The following is an 11,035-nucleotide window of genomic DNA, read 5'->3' on the forward strand; positions in this document are numbered from 1 at the left end:
CTTAAAACCCCTGATCGCGCTCTCCAACCCCACCAAACCCAGCAGGCCAGTCCCAGGGAGCCCGGGGAGGGTTCAGCCCAAGGGCCCCGGGCCTGATTCCCGACCCCACCTCGCCCTCGCGGGACCGTCCTGGGCTGGGGCCCAAGGGTTGGGGTTGCGCTATCCTCTGGAGAAAAAACAAACGTTTTACTTTTTGTTCCTTTTTTTTTTCTTTCTTACCCTTTCCCAAGTCATATCCGGGCTTTGTTTGTGAAGCAAGAAAGGGGGACACTACCCTGCAGGAAATAACAGCTCTTCACTTCTCCGAGAGTTTCCAAAAGATACAGCACGTAACTTTTCCCAGTTACTTACACACATGTATTGGGGGAACTGTGGGCGCCGGAGAGAAGTCCCAGATGGGAAATGGAGCTGGGCTGTGACCTCAGAAACACCCTCCACAGCTGTTGGTGTCTGGCCCTCCAGTGTATTAAGGAACTGGGAAGGACTTTGATCCACATTTGGGGACCAAAGGGGGGCCAGGGTATGGATATTAGTTACAGTTTGCAGGGGCATTTTCTGACATTAAATAATTATCTGCATCCTGGATAGCAGAGTTTGTGTTGGGGAGTGTTTTGTAACGATTGAACGGTAAGTGGATGATACCAGAGGAGAGAGCAAGAATCTTAATGTTCTCCCCCAAAAGATTTCTTCCACTCCATCTGCCAACGTGTGGGCGACACTTGACACCGAGGATTGTGAATTCCTGATTCACAAAGTATTGGTCTCTCCCCTTTCTGGAAAGCAGTATTCATCTAGCTGCCACTTTGTAAAGCCAGGAAAAGTGACGGATGTGAAAAATGTTTGCCTGCAATAAAACCTTTCCCTTGGACTATCAACGAAAACCTTGTTAGTGCTGCTTAAAAAATTAGAAGAAAAATAAAGCCTGAATGTGAGAAATCTTCCCAAGCAGTCAGATGTTTCCCTTTCTCTCCGGGGATGACCTACTGCTGACTGAGTCAAATTCAAGTTAAGAGTGGAGGCATTAACTGAAGTATTTCAGGGAACTTGGACTTAGCCATAGTCACTCCTCATTTTGTAAGCAAAGGTTTTTTTTTGTCCAAAAAACAATGATCTACTTGCTGAGTGCTCCCGGATTCTAGTTTCAGCTCTGACACTGGCCATCCCTGGAAAGGTTACTCCCACCCCTCCTCCCTGATTCTGATTTTCTTAATGTGTAAAATATGTGATGGGGCAGGGGTGAGGTGAATTAGCTAGGGTATGTTTCCTTTCTAATTGTATTTATGTCTCTACATCTGATACATCACTTTCACGAAGAAAAATGTTAGGATGTTCTTTTTCTGCATTAGAAATATCACACATTCCAGAACCTCCCTGACTCAAAGAAGTTAGGTCAACTGATGGAGTGTTCCCTGTTGGTGAGCTGTGAGCCAAGACAAAAACTCATGTTTCCAGAACTCACACATTTTTTTTTTTGGTTTCCCCATTGTTTAAATTGAAAAGGTTGGTTAAAAATAGCTTAAATAAGTTAGTGAAAGTAGTTAATGTGGCCTAAATTAAATAAGCAGCAGCATCCAAATGAAATAAATTGGTTAAGTAAATGAATGTCAGTATGTCTGTTCCAAATCATAAAAATAGAGCTATTTTGGTCTGGAAATTTCTTTCCAGTGAAATCACCTAGCTGCACGCAGTGAAAAATATTTATAAATCCATAATGGTTCTTTAACTTCTTCCACAGTGTTGTGAGACTTAAATTAGAGATGAAATATATATTAGTCTATTTTTTTAAAAAAGTTTTATTCTTATCAAATAATTCATATGCTAATATATTTAAGTAAATGGCTTGAACTAAAATGAATTGGGAAAGTCCCATGATCACACAATCTTATGAAAAATGTTTTGTTGTTTGGTTTTTTAAGTGGTAAAATGATGGAAATGCTTCAAAACACAGACACACACACACACACACACACACACACACACACACAGTCTGTAGTCCCTATTCCTAAGCATGGAATTTACCTCCCAGAGAGCAACCATGGCAAGTAATTTCTTGTGTATTCTTGTAGAAATATTCTATCAGCAAAAATTCTTTGATAAACAAATGTAAAAGCCATTATCAGTTGTATCCAAATGTACTTTTAACATTTTACATATACTTTATGTGTTACCCCTAATCAAAGTTAGTGTGCAAAATATGTGTAGAAACCATTCTGCAGTGAAAATGACAGGTGTAATCAGAAATAAACTTTTATTATCCTGTCTGTTGACAAATGTTTTAAAGAAGCTGCCAGTCATAAAAAGCAGTCAGAGGGATGTAAAGTACAGCATAGGGAAAATAGTCAATAAAATTGTAATAATTATGTATGGTGTCAGATGGGTACTAGACTTAGTGAGGTGAGCACTTTGAAAGTTATATAAATGTCTAATCACTCTGAAACTAATACAATATTGTATGTCAACTGTAATTTAAAAATTAAAAAAAATCATTGGTTCCATAAAAATTTTTAAAAAGAAATCTGCTTAATAAAAATAATATTAATCATGTGGTTATTTTTACTTTTAGAATATAAAAGAGCAAAGACCATGAAATATTTACCTTGGAATGTAAAAAAAGAAAAAAAAAACAATTCTTGGACTATTTTTCTGATGTATTAAGTATGTTGTTAAAAATCCATACAAAGAAAATCATAAGAAAAATTTGAGGGCAGCTATATTAGAGTTGATTTTATACTAACTTGAGTTAAAAGAAGATCTTTTAATCTTGTGATCTTTGCAAGACATAGATTCTCTTTGAGTCTGTTTTGTTAGGGTAAATAAATGTGGTTACCTCCCAAATTATACTCCTCTAAAATTTATAAAGAAAGTGGTGATTGTTTAGGCCATTAAAATGATGGTATCTTTAAGGAAAGTATTTAACATACATTTCATGCACTCTTGGTTCATTTAACATTTGGTTCAATGTATCATAACTATCACATGGACATTTTCATAAACTGACCTGTAAGATTCTTTTTCCTGATGGAGACACTGGGAAGTCTGATGCTCCGGTTACCTTAACAACTAATAATTCGTGGTATCAAAATTATTCCTTTCCTCAATTACGTTCATACAAGACTTTAATTTTCATTGCATATAATTGGTCATTCTCATTACTTGGTGTATAGTTTCCCTCGCATGTTTTTAGGAGATTTGGAAGTTTGATATTAGCCTTGTTTTAAAATGTGGTTAACATCAATCAATCCAAATGAAAATAACAGTGAATTTTTTTCTTACTAAAACTTTAAAACTTACCTATGTATACAAAACACCCTGAAAGGGCTAATACCGCAAATGATATAGAAAGTATGTCACTTTGCCCATTCTCACTAGTGATATCAGGTAGTTTTGTTGAACAGCCAAATGCTAAGGCTATGCCTGAAGTATTTTTTGTTTTCCTTTAGTTTTACCTCATTCCATTTAACCTAGTAATCCGTGTCCCTGAAATAACAACTTCTGGGGGGAAAAGAATCATTTACTGCCACTTGTAGTTGCGTGGGCTATGGGACAGCCATGATTTCATTTCCTTCTCCCTGGACCATCTTTCTCTATGCTTCCTTCCTATGATTTTTATCTTACTCAAAATCCCGCTGACAATCTGTATTTTTAAGCAATAGGAATTTTACCCTACTGCTGATTTAAGTAGTAAGCCAATAAGATTCTGAATTATCCTTAAATTAAACACTTAAGTCAATTAAATTTTAGAGACTTTATTAGTTGATTTAGCAGTTACACAGATGAATGGAACTTCCGGCTTGGGAAATTTACAATATGTTATTGAAATTAAAACAGCTATACAAGCTATAAGAAGAGAAAGCACAATAATGTAAAATCACTTAAGAGATACACAATACACATTACTCTTGGAATAGAGTGAAGGACAGAGGAGATAATTTTTATTAAGCGTCAGAAGAGAAATAGGATTTCAAATGGCTGAAATGAGATGGAGCGGAGGAACATTTCAGGTGGAGGGATTCGTAGGACTAAACTCTAGATGGAAGATGGGGAGTCATGTGAGGGATTACTTAATATTTAAGTGTGTTGACAACAGGAAGTGTGTAGGGTTAATAATAATAGAGGACATTTATAAGGCTTTCTTCCATATATTCATCTTTGCTCTAGCGATTTTAAATATTCATACAATAATAGATCTCTTTCAGAAAAAATAATAGCTAATTCTTATCTTTTTAAAAGAATAATTAGCATTTCTAATCTATTACAAAAATAGCACTGTAAATGTAAGAGCGCAACAAGGAAATACTCGCAGCAAAAATAGTTATCTAGTTATCTATTAATACTCGCCACTTGTTACAGAAGCAGAGGCGTTAGCAGCGCAAAGGTAGTGAGGTCTAGCGTAGGCAGACTCAAGGTGAAGCTAGGAAGAAATCGACTAGCAGGAGGATGCGGATAGCTACTTTTCTATCGTCTTGCCTTCTATAGATGGGACTGGTGAGAGTTATCATGGGGATGCTATGCATGTAGTCCAGTTCCTTTCCCAGTAATAAACTAACACCTAGTGGGTCTTACTCTATGCCAGGCAAAATGCTAAGTGCTATAGTCACCCTAGTATCACAGTTAATCCCCAGGACAAAGGGGATAGCACCATTTCTTTCCTTATTCTACAGTAGAAGAAACTGAGACTCAGACAGCTTAAGTCATTTATCCAAAGTCAGTTAGGCAGTCGAGTGCCAGAGCCCGAGCTGTCTGGCTTCTCATCATCCTCATTCTGGTGCTGGTTACACCTACTGTGCCCTGTGACCATACACTGAACCCTCGATCCAGTTGGCATTCCAGGGGAAAGTCACATCATTGATGACAACTAGAACTGGTAAGAATGGAGGAAGAGGTTAATGTTAAAACCATCACTGCTCGTTTTGGGTTGAAAGATAAAGAGAAACAGAAAACAAACCATCAACAACCAAAATCTTCACAGCACACATTCTGCAAAGATCAGTCTTATGAATCAAAAGAATAGACTTGCTAATTCAGTCAGCAAGAGAAAAGTTGAAAAAATATGTAAGTCTAACCATGAAATTTCCAGATGGAATATTATGAGTGTTGAAAAGGAAGTGAAGAAACATAAAACAGTAACTAAATGCTGGCAACCAACATAATACAGACTCATTCATAGATCACAGTAGTTACTGTCAAAGAAAGGGGTCAGTCAACATTATTGTCAATGATGCATTAGACCCTGTGCTAAATAAACATATTAAAACATAGACTTAACATTATCACATGCCAATTTTCATTAAAGATTTATACTAATGAATTTTAAAATTCATTCACATGCTTAATGATACTATGACATAGGATGAAAAATGAATGTTGTCATGAAAGCTCAAGATATTCCAGGGATTTTTATTTTTATTTCTTTATGAAATCACACAGCCTCCCTTGATCTCCTTGTAGGGGTTTTTGTCATCTGGGACCCCCTTCAGCAGTGGGTCATTGGCAGCATTTTGTAGGACGTACTCCCGCAGGTCTTCACAACATTGGGATACCTTAAAGGAAAGCAGAGAGGGATGACTCATTTGGTTTAATATACAAAACTGCAGAATCCAGGAATGTATTTACAACACTAATTTCTGTGTGTTCTATCTTTCTAATGGGATTCTGCTTTCTGTCCACACTTATGTACTTTTTAGAAGAGAGGAGGAAATAGCTGCTCCCTCCCCTCCCCTCCTGGATTTCTCCTGGCAGAGAATAAACAGCTGGCCACACTCCAGCTAAGGGCTCCCAGCAGACACAGAGATCAGAACACAGCTGGCAACACAAGTCAAGAATGTCACCAGAGGGAATATTAATGAAATATTTTCCCTCATTCCAAAAATGTGACCTGTAAAAGTGGGAGGGAATGAATAATTGTTAAATTCCAGGCTTATCACCCCCGCTGGAATCTCAGAAGTATACACAGATAATTTCATTTTAATCCTATCTACAGTGATTGATCATGACAATGTACCTGAAGGTGAACTCCAACGGATCGGGCACCTTTGGCTGATTTGTTCACATGGATCCCAGGCATGTCGAGCAGAGCCTACATTTAGTTGGTGCTCAGTAAATAAATATTCGCTGAACTGAATAAGTTGTTTCATTTATAAACTTGCTCCTCATTCCTCTGCACCATTATGAAGAATCAGGCTTTAGGACCTTAACGGACATAGCCAGAGCCTGCTAATGTACCATTTAACGTATCTTTTAGGGAGAGGCAATGTTTTATACATATGTAATATGTGTGTGTGTGTGTGTGTGTGTGTGTGTGTACATTGATAGGTACATATGGGAACAAGGTATTCATTTGTTTAACTTTCAACTTGCTTTGTTTTCACTTAATATATCATTTAAGACCTTAACACAAAAATTTCATTTTTGGCAGTCCATTAAGTGGTCATTTCATAAGTTATGTAACCAATTTTGTTTTTGTTTTTTTAAAATAAAATCTTTATGCCAATTTTGGACACAGATTCCAAGCAACATTAGTCGTAAGATTACAACTCTGCAAACTCATTATTTACATTGCAGAACAAATCATTTCTAACTGGGGCAAGGCATCAGTTATGTGGCTCCTTCATAGAATGAAACGTGAAGTTTGTAAACACTTTTGCAATATACAGTCATTTAGGTTCACTTTGGTTTTTTCCTCAAAAATTCAAAATTGAGATTTAAATTCACTTTTCTTTTCCTCTCCTCCTAACACCAGCCCATTGGCTCCAACCAGAAGTCAGGAACAGAGGTTTAAGTTGCTGTCCTAATGCAGGACTTTGACAGCGTCTGGCTAGGATCTCTATGTGGAATGTATGTGTTTAAAATTATTTCAGCGAGGCTTCTTATCAGTGCATATGGCTTAATTCAGGGTTACATGGTATGTGGAAAGCATTCACAATGGATTCAGGCCACTCCAGGTTTGAATTTTGGCTCTGCCCTCTGACCAACTATGTATCTTAGTTCAAGTTAAGTTACTTCCTCTATGAAATAGCAAGAGCAACACTAGCTGCATTAAGGGCCTGGCATACGAAGATGCTCAGTAAAATGGTAGCTATTTTTAGCAATCACTCCAAAGATTATCTTTAGTCTGCCTATTGCACTGACTTATAATCATTGCAAATCTCCCAGCTTTAGGAACTGGATGCAGAGGTGGCTGGCTGACCATACTGCAGCCCTGACAACAAAATAGGTCGAGGCATATTATGGACCAGTCTGGTTCATAGATATTAATAGCAATTAAAAAAATAATAATGGTAGAAAGTACTTGCCATATACTAGGCATTGCACTCAGAATTTTGTATATATTATCCCACTTATTCCTCCCAATTGCCCTCTGCATTAGATATTGTCACTATGCCCATTTTACAGAAGAAGAAACAGAGGCACAGGTAAGTTAGATAACTTAGGCGAGTGTTACACAGGGAGTAAGCCGTGGAGTCAGAATCTGAACCAGAGATATGGCTCCAGAGCCCATCCACTTAGCCATCCTGTAATGACACTATGTCATCCTCTGTCAGAATGTTGGGTTCAGGACCTGGAGGTTCCGTTGTGTGAGTGTGTGTGTATGTATGTGTATGTGTGTGTGTGTGTGTGTGTGTGTGTGTGTGTGTGTTTGGCAGTCTCAGATTAAATTAGTTTGACTTCTAAGAGTAAGAAGATGTTAAAGAACAGAAAAAGGAACCCAAAACCCGACAGATGGTGATGTATGCACTGTTTACTACAAGTAAAAATTCCTAGGTGAACTTGCCACAAGTGAATAATAAACATGAAGACAGCCAAATTGCCTACAAAACCACAATCATGAATATATAAATAATAAACACCTTTTGGATGTTTTAAGTAAAGAAGAAAAAAATAACTCTCCTTTCCTCCAAAATTTTATTTTATATTCCTGAAATTATAAAGGTAACGATTTGAACTTTTTGGTTATGCTCCAAGCTTTTCTGCTGTGTATAGATTTAATTTTATCTTTCTAGCAAAATATGTTTTGCCTCTATGGGAAGGACAACAGGGAGTGTGAGACAATTGTAAACATCAAAAAGCCAAAATTCTTATTTTTATTTGGAGTAAGAGTATTGAGCACAGTTTAAAGATAATACATTCCTTTTTTCACTTTGGCCTGATAAAATGAGTTTTTAAAAAATATATAAAAATATACTTTTATCACTACACTTGTGAAGGAGCTTTTGTTTATACTAACTTTCCTAAAATGAGCAAATCTAAAATACATATCTACATTTTCTAAACTCCATGGGAACTTTTATGCCTTTGCCATTTATTCTCCTTTAATGGCAGAGAATTCTTGATAACCATTTCCAAGACTTGTCAGATGTTTTTGGGAGGAACTATGAGTTCTTGTGCTTGAACTAATTTATGCTTCTAAAGAAGGAATAGAATGTACTCATTTATTACTGGCTATGAGAGTACTAGGGGCGATGACTTCTTGGTTAAGAGTATTTGAACAATATCAAAGATTTGCATCAAATAAAGAAAAGCTTCTCAATTTAGAAAGATAAAAACAAAAGGCCAAAAGGCCAATATGCATTACTTTATTTTATTGCTTAGCTAAAATATGGTCACTGTCTCATATTCGTTTCTTTTCTTTTCTTTTCTTTTCTTTAACAACTCTAAAAATGTAAAAGCATTTTTAACTTAGTGGTCATGCAAAAAGAGGCAACATCTGGATTTGGATCATGGAAAATAGTTTGACAATTCTTTGATTTAAACCTAAATCAAGAAATAATTGTGATTATTCATTTTCTTAATCTCTGATACATTTTTACCTGCACAATTTATTTTTAACTCCATTGAACCTCTCCAGTGAATGGTGTGGGGCCGGAAAAATAATTTTCCCCCTACCTTTCTAGGTTCTTGGCTCAGAAGCCCTTGTAATAAATTTTTAAAAAGCAGATTAATGGGAAAAAAACAAACAGAAGTTTAATAACATGTATACCTTCTGTATACATGGGGATACTCAGGAAAACTGAGTAATTCCCCAAAATGGCCCAAGACAGCTCCTTATATACCACCTCCACCTGAAGATAAAAGATGGGTGGGAGGGTGGGACTGAGGACCTTTTATGAGAGGTTCCCAGGCAAAGCACAGCAAACTAGGATAAGATCGTACAGATTGAAGTCCTTACCGCCCTTAATAATAGTTTCTAGAGATTCAGTCACCCTCCTCATCCAGGTACAGAGAGGAGACACCCTCACACATGGAGATTTCCCTTATAAATGTCAAAATCTCTTACCAAAGGGCAACTTCTGCTACATTTTCAGAGCTTCTCCTGTGTCTGCTGTTTCTCAACAATAATCAGACTAAAGTAATCCTTATACCAAAGAGGCATATTTGGGGGTAGCAAATTCTGTGCTCTTTCAGTGGTTTCTAATCTGGCCAATCCTACAGTATCTCTAGTTGAAAATATAATTCAAAAGAAAACAATTTACCTTCATTCTTTCCAGTGCCGCTTCTCTGCGGAGCTGCGCAACTTCCTTCCTCAGTCTCTCCTTTTCTGCCATTTCTTCCATATTGACTGCTGGCAACCTTTTCTTGCTAAAAGGTAGAAAGTTAGTTCATACACCTGGATTGTGGAACTTGCTTCAAGTCAATGTTAGCCAACCCTTCCCTCAGCTCTTAACTTGCTGAGTGAACTGTCTCTTTCTCTGTGTGTTTGATAATCGATTTCTCACGAATGCTCTCCAAACAATCCTAGCACTGAACACCAGTCTTGGGATTTTAAAGCTTCTTTATAATCTTCACTAATATGATTAAACCAAGCACTAGACTCTAAACACCTGCTAGTAGGTTTGTGAGGGGAGGTCAGTGTAGTCAGTAGGTAATCTTAAATACCCAAAGATCCTCCTTCTTTTCCTTTTTGTTTTTTTCTTTTTCCCCCCACAGTGTCAAAATTTGGATTTCCTACCCTCATCTCCAGCTCCAAAGCCCTCTACTATATGAGTTATGCCATTTAAGTTTGTTTAAGGTCATTTTGAGGATTGCCCATTAATCCCTTAAATCACTAGAGTATTTAATCTGGTATTAACAGAGAACCATAAAAAAGTGTCATTACAAATTCTTTATAAGTATGGGATTGAAATGGGCACCCATAAAATGGAAATAAAGTGAACAAACAACTTGGTTACTGAAAAATAATGAGCACATTACTTCAAAGCATTAGAATACTTGGAATTTGTATGTAACCATCTCAAAGATTTAGACAGCAACGATGAGCAAATGTGGCAAGATATAGGGGGCCTAGTGAGTTTGATCTGCCGATATCATCATAAAAGAATAGACTCTTTCTTTTGCACTCTCAGTAATCTCTTCTCCTTCATTATATCTGTGGGCCATGGGAAAGATGGCACAGTAGCTTGGTGGTATCTATATGAAATTGCCTGGAAGATATTTCATTAGAGCCAATGACATCATGCTTATAATCTCCACTTTTTTCTCTTTCGTCTCTGTGGCCCAATTTTTATTCAGACTGTGCTGTCTTTCACGTCACTTACTGATAGGTGGCATTATAAGTGCTCTTAAAGGATAGCATGAGGACATGATGTGGCTCCTTTAATACCAGACCTGGTAGATACTCTTGGTGCCCTACCCAGATTCTCCTTTCTGGAGTGGGTATTCATCATCTTTCCAACAGCTGTGGGTTTTGACCGCCAAGGGAAAACCTTCTGCATAGGTTTGTCCTTGGCTTATGGGAACCACTTCAACAGGTGATGCCTGGGATACTACTGGCCCCTGTAGGTGACCGGTCGTAAATGTCTGGCTGAAGTGAGGTTCTCATAGCCCAGACCACCTGACTCTGGGCTGAAGAATCTTGGTGTAACTGAGACCCATGGGTTCAGGATGAAGCTAGAAACCCCACATTTGCCTAACTCTTACTGCTTCATCCTGCTTTCCTCCTTCCTTCAGATGTTTCTCCTGAGAGCTCACCCTCCATGAATCACTTGGACAAGGGTCCATCTTGGCTCTGCTTCTAAGAAATCTAAGACACTGGATAATA

The 11,035-nt window shown here is 37.5% G+C and overlaps 1 protein-coding gene and 1 long non-coding RNA gene across 3 annotated transcripts in view; both read right to left on the minus strand.

Annotated features, from left to right (window-relative positions):
• LOC102254808 (guanine nucleotide-binding protein G(I)/G(S)/G(O) subunit gamma-11) overlaps nucleotides 1–179 on the minus strand; it is a 3,795-nt gene extending 3,616 nt beyond the window's left edge. The window contains exon 1 of one of the 2 annotated variants that reach the window (XM_005876079.2): nucleotides 110–179. The gene's annotated coding sequence lies outside the window, so the exon portion shown is untranslated. The remainder of the gene's footprint in view (nucleotides 1–109) is intronic. The other variant, XM_014547667.1, reaches the window with a different exon arrangement.
• A 3,551-nt stretch (nucleotides 180–3,730) lies between these two features.
• On the minus strand, nucleotides 3,731–9,819 carry LOC106727796. Its single transcript, XR_001364049.1, has 2 exons — nucleotides 9,471–9,819; nucleotides 3,731–5,540 (listed from the first exon to the last, which is right to left on the minus strand). It is a non-coding gene; the product is annotated as an uncharacterized LOC106727796 (long non-coding RNA).
• Between the last annotated feature and the right edge of the window lie 1,216 nt (nucleotides 9,820–11,035).

Source organism: Myotis brandtii, unplaced genomic scaffold (genome assembly GCF_000412655.1).
Source record: "Myotis brandtii unplaced genomic scaffold, ASM41265v1 scaffold48, whole genome shotgun sequence".
Taxonomy (NCBI): Eukaryota; Metazoa; Chordata; class Mammalia; order Chiroptera; family Vespertilionidae; genus Myotis; species Myotis brandtii.